The 22,654-nt window shown below is 39.6% G+C and overlaps 1 protein-coding gene and 1 long non-coding RNA gene across 3 annotated transcripts in view; one reads left to right on the top strand and one right to left on the bottom strand.

The window, feature by feature from the left end:
- Positions 1–22,654, bottom strand: part of LOC134822048 (uncharacterized) — a 51,471-nt gene that overhangs the window by 5,366 nt on the left and 23,451 nt on the right. The gene's annotated exons all lie outside the window — the stretch shown is intronic.
- On the top strand, positions 14,486–22,582 carry LOC134821878 (uncharacterized). The gene is made up of 4 exons (XR_010161071.1): positions 14,486–14,705; positions 14,895–15,026; positions 20,860–20,999; positions 21,141–22,582. It is a non-coding gene; the product is annotated as an uncharacterized LOC134821878 (long non-coding RNA).

Here is a 22,654-nt window from a genome sequence, read left to right as displayed (position 1 = left end):
CCATGATTATGGGTTTTGGTCAAATTATAATATAGCAATAAGGGCTATTAGCGAGTAATTCATTGCCTTATGTTAGGAGTTTTGTTGACAAATCGCAACCCTATCTCAGCTGTTTGGATATTTGAACTTCATCAGCTCAAGTTCCTTCTTCTCCACGTACATGTCCAGTCAGGGGTGGGCTGATCTTTTTATGCAAATATCCGGCCTATCTCGATCTTTCATGTCCTTCAAGGCGAGATAGAGATTCAGGTGGAATGTTCTCGACTGTATCAACATTCTAAATAACATTAAGAATGTAATACTAATATAGATATAAAATACAATTATCAGAAACGTTGTGATGAATTGTTTGTTTTCTTTAACCCCGATCTTCCATCATCTTGGCAACCATAAAATTGATTTTGATAACTTGGTTTCCTGTACATCTCAAAGCCTCCAGAATAAAACAACGAAACTGTGTCAGGTCCATGTGAGGCTACCAGCGATACAGCTGCTACAAAAGGTCCTCCCGCACTGCAGACCCAAGACTGACATGGCTCTCAATAGAATTGGTAGGTAATTGGTAGGTAATTGGTAGGTAATCACTATATTGTCAGTTAAGTCCATGCTGGACACACTACCTCACCTGGTGTGGCCGGGTGAAGAGTATCCGTGTATTGAGGACACGCCCCAAAATGAGGCTTCAGAGTTCCTGATCTCCACTTTCAACCCAGCAACTCTGTTAATTGTAGGTAAATCTCACATAATATAATGTGTATCACTTATAATATGTTTCTAGAACTCTACTCCAATTCAGACTTACTTTCTCTGCCCGCTCAATGTTCACTTTAGTCTTGTAGCGCGATGCACTACTGGGTCGCGCGCGCATCAAATAATGCTTCTCGCAACCACAGATCGGCGAGATGCGAAGGATTGACATCGTGAATCAACTTTAGTCCTATTGACATTGTACTGTACACAATATATCGCTCCTCTCACCCTACCCACTACAGAGTTGAGCAGGAACAAGGAAGGCCAGACGGTTGTACACAACCTGGGAGGAAGAGGATACTGTCTGGGGTCCATCGCCCTCGGCTACGGGGTCTACGCCTGGAGATTTGTCATCACTAAAGCTAGTTGTGCTAATAACCAACTCGGAATATGTGTTGGCGATTCCAAGTAAGTGTTAAATTTAGTTGCTCTTGTTCACTGAAGAGGTTACAAATAAAAGCTAATTCGCGTGACGTCACAAGTTTTCTCACGCGTGACGTATCCAGTTGTCTGACGAGACTATCTCTGCAGTGAGCGACTACAATCACCGCACTACCACGGATATGTGGCTGTACCGTGGACACACGGGTAATTTGTACAATGTACAACGAGGGAGAGATGCCTGGGGAACCGTTCTTCCCGCTCTACGGACAAAACGACAGGTTATATATTATTATACATTATACATTATACATTGTTATATATTGTACTGTTTTACCTTGACTTTATATTTCTGCAACTTTGCAATTCATAGGATTTTAACCAATACAATGGTGGGGCCTTCTAAACTTCATATGTTCTGAAAATTGAATGACCGTTTTACTGTACGCGCAACTTCTTAAAAACCCTCATCTGAATCCATCCTCAGTCGAGCTTAACACAATTAAAGGGACCCTGTCCTTTGCCAAGAACGACGAATTGCTGAAAGTGGGGTTCACGAACGTATTCCACCGTGAGCTGTACCCCGTGTTCTATTGTCCTACCCCGGGCGAGTGTGTGAAGATAACGGAACTCAAGGTTATCAGTGTTAACTCTCAGAATACTCACATGGGTCAGTTTAGTAATAATTTAATAATTAGTTATGATAATAAGTAATGATAATTAATACCTGGTTGTTAGTTAAACTGATATTAGGCCGTCCTTCAATCTTTGCTTTGTTTTGACGTAGCGATGTTTCATTGTTCATAGTCTCCCCAGATCAGGTGAACAATATACACGATTTATTGATCACGTGATCGAGTAAAAGTTGAGTTTGATCAAGATAACGATAATACATAATATATTGCTATACAAGTACCGTAGTTAAATGGCTGCCACCCCAGGAGAGCCTAGAAAAAGGGTCAGTCGCCTCATGAGATGCCGAGATGGTATCTTCAAATGTTTACAACAGTCTCTGGTCAGCTCTCGCTATTATTGGAGGATACGATCGCGGACTTAGAATCGGATCCAGGTTTGTTTTCGAGCACCTTTATTTTGCTAATAATATCAATATTTAAGGACACGTATTTCAATATGATAAACGTATCATATTGTAAGCTTGAGGGCTACAATAGGTATTGATATTGATAAGTATCAAACAACAACCCCACATTCCACAACCAAACCACTTCATTAATTAGGCCCTAATATTATGTAGTATTACTATTAATTGATTTATTTCAATATTTATTTATTTATTTGAATGATATAATCCTGGTATTTCAGTGTGTTGGGCAACAACTCCTCGAACAGTGGTGTAATTATAAAGTACCTGACGGACAAGAATGCCAGTGTCCTCTGGCACAACAATCTCAAACTCAGGTGATTATTAACACAGTTAAACTCAGCTCATAGATAACCACAAGTGCACTTTTAGTTTCTAAGTGAGGCGGATTGGAAAAAGTACTTTTTTGAGATCTTGCAAAGTGGGAGTTATCACAGTGCTGGCAAGCACGACCGGTGCATTTATTGTGGGTATACTATGTACCCCCTTTACTATTATACCCCCTTTACTATTATACCCCCTTTACTATTATACCCCCTTTGGTACACGTTACAAGCCTCTTTCGTGCACGCGAAGCGTGCACTCCGGCCGGAGGCGGCGGCCGAAGGCCGCCGCCTCCGGCAGGAGTTTTTCAGGCATTAAGACTCATCGGAAGTCGTTCAGCAGATTTATTTTTAGTTCAAAACATTCTAATTTGATGTCAAAGATGACAGGAATAAAAAATAGTTATGTTGAGATTTTTAAGAAATTTGCATAAAATACTCGCTAGCACTGTTATACGAAATTCGGTAAAAAACCCAAAATCGCCATATTCAGGTGCCTTAAAAACCATGTTAAAATCGAGTTAGAGATCTGAAATTTTTCAGGGCGTCTAGACGTTGACCAAATCGACTGCAAATAAAGTTTCAGGTTTCAGGAACATCGGGAAGTGGGTTTTCTAGAACCCCTGTTTTACGACAGATTGTCGTGATATCTATCTATATATATACATATATACATATATACATATATATTCAGGGATAGACGCTTTGCCAGTCAATTGTAGCCTGTATTTAATTGTCCATAGATTCAAAAGTATAAAAGATACAGCCATTTCCGACCACAGGTCTTGAAAATAATTGTTTACACTTTAGTTTACATTGTATAAACAAATTATTTGACGTCATGAACACCCCTTGATGACGTCATCAAGTTAACCGTTTTTAAAACTTGATTTTTGACAAAGTAATAACTTTTAAAAATGATTTTACACCATTAAAAAGTAATTTTATTCAAAATCTGAGGAAATTTTCATCTTAGATAATTGTTCAAGCATTCTGAAAATCTACCGGAAAATTTTTCTAACTTGCTCCTTCATAAAGATATTCGTCATTGAAGTTTGTGCTTTTTTGAAGAATTATTTTATAACAACGTCAATTTTGCGATTTAGTATTCTCTGGTGTTGGGCCATGCCTTGGGTTGTGGAGCTCAGTTCTGCTTCCTATAGGTATAAATTGTGCATTAGGCTAGTTTTAAAGTTGAAAATCGAAAAGTTGCACACGTGGGGACACGCCCAAATTGATAGAAAATTACTAAAATCACTGAAAATTGCTGTTTTCGTCATTTTCTGTCAACTTTAGAGTGCCGTTGTGATTACAGTTCTTCTTGAAATACTTTGAAACTTTGCATGCTTATCAAGCTATATATACAACAATTACATGCAAAATTTTACGGCGATTCAATATTGGATGCGCACGCAACGTCCGCTCAAAGTTTGCACGTGCGTAAGGTGAGAATTTTGCTCATTTGTGATTTCCAACAAATTCTGCTTTGCCACGACAGTTTAATGTCATTATAAATGAATTTAATGCCAACTTGAATGAGTATTAAGTGGCATATTCAGTCAGTGATCGACCGATATGCTTACCTAAACACAAGGAAATGTTTTTAAAGGAAAAATTTCGAAATTGTTGAAACTTCCTCCTTATTAATGAAGATATCAGTTTATATTTCGACTTTATAAAGTACCCTGACATTATAATCAAAAAGAGATGATATTTGACCAAAACCCATAATCATGGGTAGAGTGGACCGCTGCCAGTGTCTCTCTTTCCCAAACAAAAGGAAATGATATTAATTTGATTGACCGTTCTCAAATGCAAAATGATACCGAGAATGAAATCGGTCGCTCGCTTTTCCCATTCATTTACAATTGTAATAGATAAAGAAGAACTACCCAAAGGCAGCTGTACTCAGCAATAAAGATTCAATAAACTTCAGCTAATTCAATAAGTAATAACTACTACCCTTACCCCGAAATACTAGGTATCGACCCGAACGCAACCCAAAGAGATTTTTACAGCATCTGATTGATGTACCTAATCAATCGAAACTTATTACAATTCGTAAGCCGTGAATGAATGGGAAAAGCGAGCGACCGATTTCATTCTCGGTATCATTTTGCATTTGAGAACGGTCAATCAAATTAATATCATTTCCTTTTGTTTGGGAAAGAGAGACACTGGCAGCGGTCCACTCTACCCATGATTATGGGTTTTGGTCAAATCAGCTTATCCTAATATTTGGGAGCTACTACTTGACATTTTGTGCGCTGACGAAAATAAAGAAGATGGTCTACGTAGAAATAATATCTGTCGACAGGTTAAACTTAAGGGGGCAAACACCAAAACAGTGGTTTGTGCCGTTTAGACCAACTGACCTCATAGGCAGTTCAGTGACCTTCTAGCACATCGTTTCCGCACCCAAAAAATATTATTTTGAGAATACCTATTTTTGTAATCGAGCATTTCCTGGTTAAACTTAAAGGTACAATGACAATCTTCGGAAAAAATAATTTTTTGGTTGAGACGCTATAAGTTAATAAGTTCTTGCGGTATCGGGTTGAAATTTTGCTCGCCGTTTATTCACATCTATTTCAAGGTGTGTGTAAAATCTTGATATCGTATCTAAAAAGGCTGGTGTGTTATGAATTTTTAAAGTCAAATAGCTAAAATTGTACTTTTCATGCTTATTTTAACAAAAAGTCAGTCAGCAGTCAGGGAAGATCGGATTGATTTGATGCTTGACATCAAATTTGAAATTGTTCTCTGAATTCTGGCGCAGTTTTTGATGCCCTCAAAAATGTTTTTACACATTTATTTTCAGATCTATTGGACCTCAAAGCCAAACAACAAATTTAAGCACATTTTTCGTTTTTAATATTTACTGATTTTTCTAAAATTTTGATAGGAATGTGCTAATGACTTTTTGAAGGGCGCAAAATACAAAATAACTGCAACTAGAAACTAGCACATTTATATGTAAGTTATTAGGGGGTGCACGATAAAAAATAAACTTGCTCGGATTGTCAAAATTTTTGTACCATTGTTTTCTAGAGACTGTAAGAATTTTCACAGTACCAAATTTGTTATACCTTTGTGGAATGATCAGTGAGTTTCGCCTAGGTGCCATATTTGATGGTGCGCGGCTTTTGGAGCAAAATTAGGTGTAAAAGTCGCGTAATTTGACGAAATTCGTTGATTTTTGTCGTATTATTCTATCATATCTTCGGTTCCTGAACATGAATCATGCTGAAAATTTGTCAGAACCTTCCAATCATACTTAACTACCGAACCTAATTTAGTTGGGAGATATTGGCCTTGATTAAGAGGTCTAAAAATGACAAAATAGGTATAAATTCGTTGATAACTCAAATTCTGACCATCGAAATTGCTCAAACTAATTTAGGTTCAGTAGAACATAAGTGTTTACGTACGCTGACCAAATTTCAACAAAATTGTTATATGGGAAGTATTATAACTTTTTGATTGTTTCCGAAATAATGTGCTGGCCGAAATACGAGCTCTTCTCAAACACAAGGATATATCTTGTGAACTTGGCTAGTATATATGAAACATTTGATATGGAGTTGTAGAGGGAGTTATGTGCCTCGCCGGGCTAAAGTAGTGGATGACCTTGCTGTACGGCAAGTTAAACAAGGATCTGAAACTACTAGGTTCCGTACAGACTCAACTCTGCACCCGTGTCAATATGTTCATTATATGCAAGCCTCTTGATTTATAATCACCGAGTCTAGTAATTGTTTAAGAGAGTTCTCTGGCAGTTACGAAACTCGAGAGACTGTGGGATACTGAAGGGAAAAGAAGCAGTTCTAACGAGCTCTTCTCAAACACAAGGATATATCTTGTGAACTTGGCTAGTATATATGAAACATTTGATATGGAGTTGTAGAGGGAGTTATGTGCCTCGCCGGGCTAAAGTAGTGGATGACCTTGCTGTACGGCAAGTTAAACAAGGATCTGAAACTACTAGGTTCCGTACAGACTCAACTCTGCACCCGTGTCAATATGTTCATTATATGCAAGCCTCTTGATTTATAATCACCGAGTCTAGCAATTGTTTAAGAGAGTTCTCTGGCAGTTACAAAACTCGAGAGACTGTGGGATACTGAAGGGAAAGGAAGCAGTTCTAACGAGCTCTTCTCAAACACAAGGATATATCTTGTGAACTTGGCTAGTATATATGAAACATTTGATATGGAGTTGTAGAGGGAGTTATGTGCCTCGCCGGGCTAAAGTAGTGGATGACCTTGCTGTACAGCAAGTTAAACAAGGATCTGAAACTACTAGGTTCCGTACAGACTCAACTCTGCACCCGTGTCAATATGTTCATTATATGCAAGCCTCTTGATTTATAATCACCGAGTCTAGTAATTGTTTAAGAGAGTTCTCTGGCAGTTTCGAAACTCGAGAGACTGTGGGATACTGAAGGGAAAGGAAGCAGTTCTAACGAGCTCTTCTCAAACACAAGGATATATCTTGTGAACTTGGCTAGTATATATGAAACATTTGATATGGAGTTGTAGAGGGAGTTATGTGCCTCGCCGGGCTAAAGTAGTGGATGACCTTGCTGTACGGCAAGTTAAACAAGGATCTGAAACTACTAGGTTCCGTACAGACTCAACTCTGCACCCGTGTCAATATGTTCATTATATGCAAGCCTCTTGATTTATAATCACCGAGTCTAGTAATTGTTTAAGAGAGATCTCTGGCAGTTACAAAACTCGAGAGACTGTGGGATACTGAAGGGAAAGGAAGCAGTTCTAACGAGCTCTTCTCAAACACAAGGATATATCTTGTGAACTTGGCTAGTATATATGAAACATTTGATATGGAGTTGTAGAGGAAGTTATGTGCCTCGCCGGGCTAAAGTAGTGGATGACCTTGCTGTACGGCAAGTTAAACAAGGATCTGAAACTACTAGGTTCCGTACAGACTCAACTCTGCACCCGTGTCAATATGTTCATTATATGCAAGCCTCTTGATTTATAAGTGTTTACGTACGCTGACCAAATTTCAACAAAATTGTTATATGGGAAGTATTATAACTTTTTGATTGTTTCCGAAATAATGTGCTGGCCGAAATACGAGCTAAAAAACCATTCAATGGTCAGCGCGCGCGTCTTACGGTCGATGGCGCACTGCCTAAAGTTATGAACAACAAAACACCCTAAAATGTTTTCCTTTGAAGTTATGAGAGAAAATGTAATTTTTTATCTGTTATCTGCAAAGCCAAAAAATGGATGTTATTGACGGAGTGCACCGCTTTCTTTACTTCTCGATCTTGACCATTGTTAATGATCCGGCCCGGCGCGCGCTACTTCGTAGCTCGTGCCATCGAGAAGAAAGCAGCGCGCGCTACTTCGAAGAAATTTAGACGAGTAACATCCGTAAATTCTCGATGGCAAGTGCTGCGAAGTAGCGCGCATCGGGCCAGACCATTAACAATGGTCAACGATCTTTACTTGTCGATGCGAACGATCTTGTCGATGCGAACGATTTTGTCGATGCGAAGCAAGAATGCTAGTTTGCGCGGCGCGTCGAAGCGGCGAAGTATTCCAAATATAGTATACATATCACGGGCCTGGGTGAGACTTAATTCCTGCGTGAAACCTAATTTCTCCGTTCGAACTAGTTACATTTTGGTGACAGGTAGGGTTTCCACAATAGGACTATAGTGCAAAGTTAGAAAATAGCAGCAGTACTTGGCAGCAGTTTCTTTGCACTATAGTCCTCCTGTGTCTCCAGTTTTAGCGTATGCGCTTTCAATTGTTAAAGATTGGGTTAATTCGCGATGCAATGTCAATCCTTCATTGCATCTGCATCCTTCAGCTTCGCAGCTCGGCGCGGAGGCCCACTGTCCAGTAATGCATTTCGTTGTATCACGTCGTGACTCCGATTGTCGTTTCACTAAGTTAGCGTTTCTACGATACATGGTAGCCGCGCACTCGTGCGCGGCGGGCTATACAACGTATGACAAGCATTTCGCCAATTTAGTGAAGCAAAATGCAGAAGGTTGTGTGAAACATTATTTGATGCGCATCGCGGCCCAGCTCAGCTAGTAGTGTTAATTGACGATGTCAATTCATGGCAGCTCGGCGCGGCACAGTAGCGCATTTCGCCGATCTAGCTGTCGCTGTGAGAAGCCTCATTGAGTGCGCGGCGCGGCACAGTAACGCATCGCGCTACAACTAGTAGTGCAACGCGCTTATACAAAATATTGGGTAAGGGTTTTTATTTTAGGGTCGGGATCAGATTAGAGGACTCAAATTTCTGACAATCATTCAAGGGCCGGCCAGCTAGAAAATTGGTTTAAAATTAAATTACGTGACAGTCGATTGTAAAATGATTTAGGGGTCGTCAACGATATTACGTAATTAATATTTTTGTCATACGTTGTATGACCCGCTGCGCACGAGTGCGCGGCTTCCCCTGTATCGTAGAAACTCTACACTATAGTGAAGCGACAGTGGGGGTCACCACGTGGTACAAATATTTTTTACGTAATTAATATTTTAACAATTTGTACCCCGTCCCCCTGCTTTTACTAATTCGCTTGCCCAAACCATGCCTACAATAAAAACTTTTGCACGTCTCCGAAATGGACTATATATGAATTCAAAATTTATTGTGGGTTCAAAACAAAATTTTGTTTTATTTAAAAAAATTTGTTTTATTTTAATTGAGTATCTAAATGGTCGCTAATCGTGAATGATCTCTATGGTGGCCGAGGAGGGTCATTTTAAAAATAAAATAAAAAACCATACTTACGTGGCCAAGGAAGGTCATTCGGCCGAGGAGGGTCATTTTTTAAAAATGGCCCTGCTCGGCCATGGCCGAGCAGGGCCAAACAATATGACGCAAAAATGGCCCTCCTCGGCCATGGCCGAGGAGGGTCATTTAAAAAATAAAATAAAAAACCATACTCACGTGGCCGAGGAGGGTCATTCGGCCGAGGAGGGTCATTTTTTAAAAATAAAATAAAAAACCATACTCACGTGGCCGAGGAGGGTCATTTGGCCGAGGTATAACCAATAACACCTCAACCGTCGCCGGCGTTAGATTTGATCCTTCGGTTTCCTGTAAGTGCTCAGTGCATGCTGGTTACTTACCTGGGGACCTCAGGCTATCATGTTCATAAACATATTCATAGAGATTAGGCGGAATGACAGGCTGAGCGCGGCCCAGTAAGCTGGTTACATGCCGTAACTATATAGCCATGGTTGTTCAAAGTAAAACGTAAGGGTGGTCATTTCACTTGATGGCCCTGCTGCAGCGCAGCAGGGTGGAATTGTTTGCATTGCGTATAATTGTTATCTTATAATTACATGTCACATTTCTTAATTACTATAGAGCCTAAATTTAGATAATTTAAAGGATATTTCTGTCTTTGGCGCAGTACAGGCCGTGAACACTGCGATCCGATTAAATAATGGAGAGATTCCAAAAAACCGTGCGTTCGTTATTTGTGATTGATTGCGTGCGTGAGCCTCCGTGAACATTAGTACCGCTCAAGCATAAATAAAAGTACTAAGCAGTACGCAGTTCTGCGTACAAATTTGTAGCACAAGTTTCATTCAACTTAACTACCCAATTATGTGACATGTAATTGTATTATATTTTATATATTAAGGGGGCCGGGGGGATCGGGAGGGTCTTCATCAAAATTCTCTCGAAATCGACTTTATAAATGTTATTAATAGGCCGGGAGTGTTGTAGCGTGATGCACTACTGGGCCGCACCGCGCATCAAATAATTCGTGTCGCAACCACAGATAGGCGAGATGCACCACTGGACCTCGCTGAGCTAGGAAGGATTGACATCGTGAATCAAAGGGGAGTGATATCTATCAGCTGCTTTTGGTCCCATGGAAAAATATTGTTCCTAGCCGAAATTATCGCCGGTCAAAGGTCAGCGCTTATGTGTAAATTCAAAATTACATACGTTGTATGACCCGCCGCGCATGAAGTGCACGGCTCCCCCTGTATCGTCGAAGACGATACTATAGTGAAGCGACAGTGGGGGTCACCACGTGATACAAGAACAACCATGGCTATATAGTTACGGCATGTAACCAGCTTACTGGGCCGCGCTCAGCCTGTCATTCCGCCTAATCTCTATGAATATGTTTATGAACATGATAGCCTGAGGTCCCCAGGTAAGTAACCAGCATGCACTGAGCACTTACAGGAAACCGAAGGATCTAATCTAACGCCGGCGACGGTTGAGGTGTTATACCACATTTTCTTCGTCCGAAGCTTTGCTGTATTAATCATGGACAGCTCTTCATTTAACCCTAGGCCTAACACACGATTTCTCGAGTATTCGGCCGAGTAGACCGGGGGCTGCATAGTATATATATATAGGTCCAACAGAACAGAGCGTCGAACAGAACAGAGCGTCAACGCGAACGACGCTCACCCCATGGCTAGCGGCACAGACGGCCATTTCTGTCATATCGTTTTGGCTCTGCTCGGCCATGGCCGAGGAGGGCCATTTCTTCGTCACATTGTTTGGCCCTGCTCGGCCATGGCCGAGGAGGGCCATTTTTGCGTCATATTGTTTGGCCCTGCTCGGCCATGGCCGAGCAGGGCCATTTTTAAAAAATGACCCCCCTCGGCCGAATGACCCTCCTCGGCCACATGAGTATGGTTTTTTATTTTATTTTTTAAAATGACCCTCCTCGGCCATGGCCGAGGAGGGCCATTTTTGCGTCATATTGTTTGGCCCTGCTCGGCCATGGCCGAGCAGGGCCATTTTTAAAAATGACCCTCCTCGGCCGTATGACCCTCCTCGGCCACGTTAGTATGGTTTTTTATTTTATTTTTAAAATGACCCTCCTCGGCCACCATAGATCTCTAACTATTTTTTCAAATTGTTTGTTACAAATTGTAGAGACAATCCAAATAATCGGCCATGGCCGAGGAGGGCCATTTTTGCGTCATATTGTTTGGCTCTGCTCAACCATGGCCGAGCAGGGCCATTTTTAAAAAATGACCCTCCTCGGCCGAATGACCCTCCTCGGCCACATGAGTATGGTTTTTTATTTTATTTTTTAAAATGACCCTCCTCGGCCATGGCCGAGGAGGGCCATTTTTGCGTCATATTGTTTGGCCCTGCTCGGCCATGGCCGAGCAGGGCCATTTTTAAAAATGACCCTCCTCGGCCGTATGACCCTCCTCGGCCACGTTAGTATGGTTTTTTATTTTATTTTTAAAATGACCCTCCTCGGCCACCATAGATCTCTAACTATTTTTTCAAATTGTTTGTTACAAATTGTAGAGACAATCCAAATAAAAAGTTATAATTTTTGTCCATTTATATCCATTTTGTCCATGCGGTACCTCATACCTATTTTGACAAAATCGTATGGACAAAAATGGACAAAAACAAAAAACATGATCCTCTTTTATGTTTTTATTAGATACTTTTAAAATTAGGAGTGTCGGAGTACGTATGTACATTGTATACTCTGTATAAATTATTGAGTGTGAAATATGACCTTAATAAACCTCTAATGCTCTATTATATATATGGACACGTTCATTTGAGTTTGAGGATATTGGTAAACAAAAATAATAGCGTTTTTGACGATAGTGGCTTAATTTTGACATCTATTAACCTAGCATGTTCAGAAGTTCTGAACATTAGCCACGTAACCCATACTCCCATATGCACCGCTCAGAAAGAATATCTATTGTTGTTAGGCACTATAATGTTTCAAAAGTCACATTTTGTGTGACCTAGTTAACTGCAGTTGTCTAATTATCGTTCCTTGGTCTGAAATATAGTAAATTAGGTCAATCTAACAATTATGATACAACATTGGTTAATGGGCACGGATCGAACGGTTACAAGGCAATATTTGGGTAACGTTGTCACACTCATGATACCATACCTCTATTCTACTGTGAGGTGTCCTAAAAACCCTTTCAACTCATTATTTGATGGTTGCTCCACCAATCATAGCCCTAAAATATGTTGTTTTGAATAGTTAGCTAATACAGGCACTCGGTTATTGGGAAATGAGGTTAATTCTGTCACAATATAATATGGAATTTAAAATTTTGGGCGAATTATTTATATCTGATTTTGGTTTGAAAGGCGGGAAAATTTTATATGATGACAATGTAGTTGATGCAAGTTAAGATCAGTTGATGTTAACATTGTCACAAAAAATTATACGAAATCGTAAACAGATTAAAAACAATGATTATAGAATGAAATAGTCACTTATAATAACTCTTATAATAACTCTTATAATAACTGATGTGACAAAGTAAACATGTCTTGCCCCTATTTTGAAGATCTATATTCTATACCTCTATTAGAATATTGTCCAGAACATCAGAGCTTAAGTTTAACAATTTTAGGTTAAATTTGTCAAAGTCACTAAAAATGTGACTAAATTAACTTTTCATGCCCCAACAATTTCAAGATAGTGTGTAAAAATTAGCATAGGCTGCTTTATTACCTATATAAATCAATCCAAACTACAAAAAAATATATGTTAATGTGATGACGATTACCTAACTCTTATAATAACTGATGTGACAAAGTAAACATGTCTTGCCCCTATTTTGAAGATCTATAACTCTATTAGAATTCAACATTCTTTCATAAACGATTGGAAGAATATTGTCCAGAACATAAGAACTCAATTTTAAAAATTTAGATTAATTTGTCAAAGACATTGAAAATGTGACAAAATTAACTTTCCCTGCCCCAACAGTATCAAGATAGTGTGTTAAAATTGGCATAGGATTTATTACAGTTATATTAAAGTATTAATCGATCCAAACTACGAAAAATATCTTTTAATCTGATGACGATTACCTAACTCTTATAATAACTGATGTGACAAAGTAAACATGTCTTGCCCCTATTTTGAAGAACTATACCTCTATTAGAATACTATGTAACTTTATCATCAAAAAAATTTCGATAAACTAGTTATTTTGCCAGCAAGGAGCTAACAGAGTTATAATAATTTTTTGTGACAAAATTACCATATTTTTGACCATGTAGCGGTAGTTTAATTGTGACACTGTTAACTTTCAGCAATACTCATATTACCACCTGATAATGATTTATTTGACTGGTGCATGGTACTAGCAGTGTTGTTTGATCCATAGTACATATAATATAAGGGGTTTAAGCTGGTACATCATTATTTGTTCAATTTCACACATGTTCAGATATCATCAAGATTATGTGACAAAGTAAGCTTGGTTGTGCCTTCTGTGTTTTAATTCCTTACGACTATATGATATAATAACAATTCCCAGCACTTCCAGGCCATCAAATAAACTTACACTACTCAGCATTGCTTATCAGAGTGCCCTAAACATTCATCACATATTTTCTTTAATGTGTGACAGAGTAAACCTGGATGCACCATCTAACGAAAAAAGTCGTCAAATATGTAGGTAATGGTCATATGTACCCATCCAATCAACTGGACACTCAAAAATTTGGTCAAGAACGGCAGCAAGGGGTCCATATTTACTCCGTCACATGTTTATAGTGTGACAATGTAACCATTTCCGTGCCGGCCGTATTTAAGCGATATCTTATCACCTGATTAAGATATCGTTATGTGACAAAGTTAGGCTGGAGGATGAGACGATTATCCTAACCATCAAGGGTTTAAGTAATTTCATAGTGTGAAAAAGTCAACTACACTGTGCCTTTTAATAGGGTCACTTATATTTACCAATATCCTCAAACTCAAATGAACGTGTCCATATATATCTTACAGAGGTTTTCCGACCACAACCCACAGTGAAGAGTAACATTGTTTATATTCAGCCATCAGCACTCAGCAGCAATTTTGAGAGCTGGAGTTCTCTCTTGCAAGAGATTGTAGGTTTCAATATGTGTCTGTGTCCTAGATAATACATTATTAATAAAATGTTACTACAGAAGGGAAATGGAATAGTTATCTATTATGGAGATGTGAAAATGAGCCAGTGGTCGAGGAGCCCTTTATTTTGGCATTTTAACAATGGATGCCGATGATCTCCTGCTGATGTACATGCCATATTGTGTATACAAGAAAATTACTGTATGTCTTGACGAAGCAATAAAGAAACATCCTGAATTTTTGTCACAACACAAAGGGAAGGAAAACAGTGAGTTCTTTATGTTTATTATATTTTATATGCTATACTGTATAACAATATTCGATTAGATTCACTTGAATCTGCTGTATAACTTGACCTAAGAAAATTAAATTGAGATATAGATGTAATAGCAGTGTTTAATAATATGTATTATATAATATGTAAAAATACCTGATTTTCACAGTCTTCTATTCATAGAATTATCATCACCTGGAGTGTTGCTATTTGACGAATTGTCCCGGAAGAGTTGGACTTGTCATAATCTCAAAGTAGAGATTGAGTCATATGGTGATGATGATATCTCTCAAAGCTTTCAAACAAGTGTTAATGGTAAGCTATGTTGTTTATTCCTTAAAATCATATTTTTTATGTGTTTCATTGCATAGATTGTTGGAGTGTCTTTTCTCTTATAAAGTTGGGGGGGGGGGGGGGGGGGGGGGGGGGGGGGTCCAACTACAAAAAATACGAACGCACCCCTAAAATTTCAAATTCGTATTCGTATTTTTTCGTATTTTTTACAAATCGTCATTTTGATAAATAGAAGATCACACATCTTCGTAATTAATCAGATCTAAGCTCAACTTAGCAGTGAAGAAACATTAAAATAATATGTAAACCATCATGTATCATACACAAAACCTGGGGGTGCAACAACAAAAACGATGAACCCACACAAAATTTTGAAATTCGCTCCCTTTTTATCGTTTTTTTATTAAAATTTGGGATATATTGTGATCCATTTTATGTTTTATTGGAAATTGGTCCATTTAACTGAATAATGTATAATCATTGAACAGCTATAAACTTGTTGTAGATCTTTAATAAGAGAGTACAGTTTACACTGTACCTACTACCTATCAATAAACGAGTAACCAATATATAATCTGAATGATATGAATTAATGTGATCAGTCCATCTGTACAATGTTTATTGTAATTTATGATAATACTGTACATGTTTCAAACCTGCTAGTTTATATTTTGTTATTTCACTTTACTGTTTTAGGCCCGGTACTCTTCAACATCTATCGATACACACTACACATCAGCACCATTCCCCTATTATTCAACGTCACTGACATTACATTTTAATAATCCCACGGCCCAGGAATGCAGTATAGATCACTTATCCTCAGCCCCCCTGTACGACGCAGCGCAATATGATTGGCTCTCATTAAACACGTGACGTGTTACTATAGTAATTGCAAAATTTCGTGGCAACTTTATGTTTATGTCGATGTTTATACACGCTCCAAACTCCACAATTTATTTTGACTGTTTCCATTTCTATAATTGCTCAAGCTATTTCGAGTAATTATGTGTTCCCGAAAGAAATTGTGCAGTCCTCCTCCTCCTTCTCCTCCTCATCAGTACTCCTCCTCCTCAGCCTCCTCATCCTCCTCCTTAGTCCTCCTCCTCCTCCTCATTCTCCTCATCCTCCTCAGTCCTCTTCCTCAGTCCTCATCCTCTTCCTCCTCAGACCTCCTCCTCCTCCTCAGTCCCCAGTCCTCATCCTACTCGTCAGTCCTCCTCATCCTCCTCATCCTCCTCCTCAGTCCTTCTCCTCCTCGTCAGTCCTCCTCCTCCTCATCACTCATCAGTCCTCCTTCTCCTTCTCATTCTTCTCATCCTCCTCAGTCCACTTCCTCAGTCCTCATCCTCTTCCTCCTCAGACCTCCTCCTCCTCCTCAGTCCCCAGTCCTCATCCTACTCGTCAGTCCTCCTCCTCCTCCTCCTCATCCTCCTCCTCCTCCTCCTCAGTCCTTCTCCTCCTCGTCAGTCTTCCTCCTCCTCCTCATCAGTCCTCCTTCTCCTTCTCCTCCTTCTCCTCCTACTCCTAAGATATCCTCCTCCTCCTCAGTCCTCCTCCTCCTTCTCCTCCTTCTCCTCCTTCTCCTCCTACTCCTAAGTCCTCCTCTTCCTCAGTCCTCCCCCAGTCCTCCTCCGCGTCAGTACTCCTCCGCGTCAGTACTCCTCCTCCTCATCCTCCTCCTTAGTCCTCCTCCTCCTCCTCTGTCCTACTCCTCACTCCTCCTCCTCCTCATCCTCCTCAGTCCTCTTCCTCAGTCCTCATCCTCTTCCTCCTCAGACCTCCTCCTCCTCAGTCCCCAGTCCTCATCCTACTCGTCAGTCCTCCTCCTCCTCCTCCTCATCCTCCTCTTCCTCCTCAGTCCTTCTCCTCCTCGTCAGTCCTCCTCCTCCTCATCAGTTCTCCTTCTCCTCCTTCTCCTCCTACTCCTAAGTCCTCCTCTTCAGTCCTCCTCCTCCTTCTCCTCCTTTTCCTCCTTCTCCTCCTACTCCTAAGTCCTCCTCCTCCTCAGTCCTCCCTCAGTTCTCCTCCTCATCAGTCCTCCTCAAGCCTCCTTCTCCTCCTCTTCATAACTTCATCCTCAGTCCTCCTCCTCATCATCCTCCTCGGTCCTACCCCAGTCCTCCTCCTCCTCCTCCTCATCAGTCCTCCTCCTCCTCCTCCTCCACCTCCTGAGTCCTCCTCCTGAGTCCTCCTCCTCCTCCTTCTCCTTCTTACTTTCTTATCAGTCCTCCTCCTCAGTCCTCGTCCTCGCTCTCGCTCTCGTCCTCCTCCTCAGTCCTCCTTAGTCCTCGCGTCCTCTTAGTCCTCCTCCTCCTCCCCGTCCTCAGTCCTCCTCCTCCTCCCCGTCCTCAGTCCTCCTCCTCCTCCCCGTCCTCAGTCCTCTTCCTCCTCCTCCTCCTCCTGAGTCCTCCTCCTCTGGAGTCCTCCTCCTCATCAGTCCTCCTCCTGAGTCCTCCTCCTCATCCTCCTCCACCTCCTGAGTCCTCCTCTTGAGTCATCCTCCTCCTCCTCATTCTCCTCCTTATCCTCCTCCTCAGTCCTCCTCATCCTCCTCCTCATTCTCCTCCTTATCCTCCTCCTCCTCAGTCCTCCTTCTCATCCTCGTCCTCCTCCTTCTCCTCCTAATCAGTCCTCCTCCTCAGTCGTCCTCCTCCTCTTCATTAGCCCTTGTCCTCATCCTCCTAGTCCTCGTCCTTAGTCCTCATCCTCATCCTCCTCGGTCTTCCTCCTCAGTCCTCCTCCTCCTCCTCATCAGTCTCCTCCTCCTCATTCTCCTCCTTCTCCTCCTACTGCTAAGTCCTCCTCCTCCTCAGTCCTCCCCCAGTCCTCCTCCTCATCAGTCCTCCCCCAGTCCTCCTTCTCCTCCTCCTCATCCTCAGTCCTCCTCCTCATCATCCTCCTCAATCCTCCCCCAGTCCTCCTCCTCCTCAGTCCTCCCCAAGTCCTCCTCTTCCTCAGTCCTCCCCCAGTCCTCCTTCTCATCCTCCTCATCCTCAGTCCTCCTCCTCAGTCCTCGTCCTTCTCCTTCTTATCAGTCCTCCTCCTCAGTCTTCCTCCTCATCCTCGCTCTCGTCCTCCTCCTCAGTCCTCCTCGTCCTTAGTCATCCTCCTCCTACTCCCCGTCCTCAGTCCTCTTCCTTCTCCTCCTTCTCGTCTTCCTCTTCCTCCTCCTCCTCACCAATCCTGCTCCTCTTCCTCAGTCCTCCCTCTCCTTTTCAGTCCTCCTCCTCAGTCCTCCTCCTCCTCAGTCCTCCTCCTCATCCTCCTCCTTCTCCTCTTCCTTCTCCTCCTAATCAGTCCTCCTCCTCAGTCCTCCTCTTCCTCCTCCTCCTCCTCACCAATCCTGCTCCTCTTCCTCAGTCCGACAGTCCTCCCTCTCCTCTTCAGTCCTCCTCCTCCTCAGTCCTCCTCCTCCTCCTCAGTCCTCCTCGGTCCTTCTCCTCCTCGTCAGTCTTCCCCAGTCCTCTTCCTCCTTCTCCTCCTCCTCCTCCTCAGTGCTCCTCTTCATCAGTCCTCCTCCTCCTCCTCATCAGTTTACACAATTTATTGTTACTAAAATGTTTTTAAACGCATTTGAGTCTGTAACATATTGACATGTTACTGTTACTGCCTCAAAATGTGCTCGAGAATTATTTTGTTTAAGAGAGTTTTACTCTCCAGTACTATGGAAAAGTTGTTACATGATGAATAAAGATTTTGATAAATAAAGTGATTTTCATCCCTTTTAATGTTATTAAAAATTGTGTAGACTATTCTTTGTATCTAACTGAGGATTGGAAGTTTGAGAAAGGACCATGGTCATTAACCGTGCTACCCATTTCTGCAGATAGCCTGTTACAAATTGTGGAGACAATTTAAATCAAAAGTTACTAAAGCGTTCGCTATTTTTTACGATTGTTATTACCAACCGTACCTCTTTCAATTGTGGACCGGGTGGATGTTTCTGTCAAACAAGAGTTGATACGACAGTGTGTTGTTTTTCGGACGAAACGATTCTTGTTTAGAACAAGAAACCATTTTGGGGTTCTGGGACCACCACCAATCGATTTCTTGTCATATTTAAGTACAGAAATAGCTACCTATATCGCCTAGAAACCTCAGAAAGATCTGATAGAATATTAATATGAATGTGCCATATATAGTCTATATATTATGAGTATTGCTGAAAGCACAGTGTAAGGCCTACACGGACCGCCTCTAACTAGCCAATCCCTGTTTACATGCCGTGTAGCAGGGGACTAGAAAGAGCTAAACTATTATAATATATAATGGGTTCAACCGAAGCTGATTAAATTTCGTTTTAGGAACCCAACTTACCAGACGTATTTGGCAATAATATTCTGTGATGAAGCATTCAAAGACCTTTATAAATCACAATTAATACATCATGATATCTGAATTGTGATAATATCCCAGTGATTTTGACATTTACGCTTACGTGAGATTGACAAGCAGCTAAACTCCAATTATTAATTAGTAGGTAATCGTAGTATTGTATTTTCATTTGTTCACCAGTTTTGCTGCCTCTTATTTATCTTCTCTGATGTCATACAGTGTAATATACGAAGATACAACGGAGAATACCAATGAATTTATAGATCCATTTCTCTGGGATATTTAGTTATTTCTAGAGTAAAAAAATGTTGGTAAAAAATACGAAAAAATACGAAAAAATACGAACGCACCCCTAAAATTTGAAATTCGTATTCGTATTTTTTGTAGTTGGACCCCCCCCAAGTTGGCTTAAGTCTGTCTTTGATTCTGACAATAGCTGATCCAGTTACTTAATAGATATTGTGTGCTTGATTGGAATTGGTTTTCTCTCTCAATACCAATTTACTACATAAGACTTATCTTACTGCTATCTCAGCAAATAAACACACAACAACTTTGACAATTGACAAATGATTAAACGATTGTGAGTTATGACGGACTTAACTGTATGGGTCAACTACTGAAACTGTATTGTATACTATCTTAAAGTTAATCATTATACTATACTGGATTATTATATATTATATAACAGTTATAAATGTTCAATAGTTGTAGAGCAATTTCAAGAGTAGTGGTCCACAGGGGTCCGAAAAAGCCGTACAGGCACTTGGGTCCTTATCCTTGTCACTAATCTCAACTGGATTCGGTTTACACAAAACATGAACATTTATTCGTACACATTGACACGATATTTATCAGAAAGCAAAAAATATAAAATAATACGTGCATGCGCGGCTTGAGCCGCGCCGCATTAGAATGGATGCGTGTAGGGGCTGGAGTACGCTTGTTTATAGATTAATGAAATGTTGCACTGTAAATATTTAGAATTGACGATATATTATGATCTAATCTAGTAAATATTACAAAGCTGGCTTTGGATTTAGGTTTAAGACTATAATTTATTTAAAAAAACGGATAGTTTTAAATTTATTTCTATTTGTCGTATAACTATAAACAAGTTAATCCTGTTTTCATAATTGCGCGGCTTTGGCAGCCAGTTATTGACTTATACATAAAATTGAATTTTAAATAGAAATGTGAATATATTAAAATTTAAAACTTTCAAAACGGAGGCTTATAAATACTATTATATTATGATTGTAAAATAAAGGATAAAATTTTAAATTTGTTTCACTAAAATTTGTTTCACTATCTTTGTGATCCTAATATCAACCAAAATAATAAAAAGAGCTGAACTTAGAACGTTTATAAAAGTGTTTGTTTGAAAGTTATTTGAAACTGTTTTCTTGAAATTTGTTGTTTTCTTGACTTCATTTAACAGATGTTCATGTTGCATGTAATAATCATCTAAAATTTCTGGAGCTGGGTCTCTGTCTTCTAAAGATAAAAATTTCAGTCATCGGAGACAAGAGCCAAAATGGAGAGCAAAGTTTGTTATCTCAAAACTTAGCATTACAAGATCATGTAGATGAATTAAATCTTCAACTACGTCTCCAAGAACAACACATAAGCAGAGTTGGCCATCAGGAACATTTGGTATGTAACTGTTTCACAGATATTATTTCATATTCTAATTATGTGCATCCCAATACCATGACTATTATTTAATTGTGGTGTAGGGTTATCCAATTTATTTATAATTTATTGGCAAACACAGTTTTATTTCTATATCTTCAGGTACCTCTTCAAAGAGGCAGTCACATGTACAGATCTCCTTCTCCCATAAATTGTCTCGAAGAAGACCCTGATGACATTGAATTTGGGTGAACAGTTTTGACACCTGCATTATTTGTTTAATTCTCCTGCTGAAGAGTGAAGATAGGAAATGATGATAGAAATTGCCACGCATCTCCAGATTGATTTGAAAATCTGGGCTACCTATAACAATATTACTAAAATAAGGAAAAGCTGTCATTTAAAATTTTTGAAATAGGTTTTAGATTTAGTTGTCGTGGTGGGAGTGAGCTCAATATTGAGATCTGTAAATAGATCTATAATTAGAGTTCATAAAAGTTAGGTCCACCTTTGTTGTCATAATAATATATGTCCAAATGTGTCTGTATTATTAGAACTTTATTATATATAGACGGTACTCTGTAACACAACAGGAACTGCTTAGAATATTAAAACATCAATGGCAGTGAAAGGATTATAATTTTGAAAATCTTGCTTTCCAGTCTTTTTACCTTCTTTCAGTTGCCCCCTTTTCTCCTGCCTTTGTTTTCATATGACTGTGTCCCATATGACTGTCCCATATATGACTGTGTCCCATATGACTGTAGCTCAGCATCTTTCTCGCAATTCTACGTACCTTGGTTTTCGAATTATCTAGTTTGAAGCTTACCAAATGTTGCCATTATAACACGACTTTCCTCCAGTTGCAGGCTAAACCCTTCACGGAATGTAAATTGTTAGCTGGACGATGATTGGTGATATGAGATTTTGGTATTCATGCTCACTTCCTTCAACTGTAAATTTGTATTATACTATCATAGTTATCCTGGAATTTATTTACAACTAGGTATTATTTCATACTGATTTGTGTGTTATTAGCTTTTATCTGGTGTTTGTTTGGGGTTTTGCAAGAAAGCTCAGAAGTAATGCAGGGTTCCCTAATTATATCCTTTTGGAAAATAACATAATTTAAATTTATTTGAATCTTTGAGTTTTTTAGAACTTGTAGAAACTTTTGATAAATTTCCAAATTAGTTTCCGATTTAACACCTCCAATTGAAACAAAAATGTACTTGTGCAATGAGAAGTTGTGTATTGTCTCATATTATAAACGATGGGAGGGGATAAGATTTAAAGTCCTTCTGCTGGCAATGATAATTTAGCATGTAAAATATTTTGAAAAAAAAAAACTCTGGCTAATATAACATAACTGTGAGAAGTAAATGGATAGTTGAGTATTTTATGGAAAATTGAAATAAAATCTAGTTTATGATAAATTTATTACTGTTTGTGTTACTATTTGGTTATTTTCCCATTTAATTTAATGATGAAGATCATGACGTCTTTTCATGATGTTTTAGTCTTGTATTATCTTTATATCATGTTTCCTTGATAATAATATGAAATGTCTAAAAAAGCATCAAATTAAGGTTATTTTCTACTAATACTGTCCATTCTTGCATCTCTCATTGTGAATTGAAAAATGTTGCACTGGACACAAAAATGTAATCGAAATC

The sequence above is a fragment of the Bolinopsis microptera genome, chromosome 10 (genome assembly GCF_026151205.1).
Source record: "Bolinopsis microptera isolate Bmic1 chromosome 10, MBARI_Bmic_1.0, whole genome shotgun sequence".
Classification (NCBI taxonomy): domain Eukaryota; kingdom Metazoa; phylum Ctenophora; class Tentaculata; order Lobata; family Bolinopsidae; genus Bolinopsis; species Bolinopsis microptera.
This window is presented reverse-complemented; position numbering and strand designations above follow the sequence as displayed.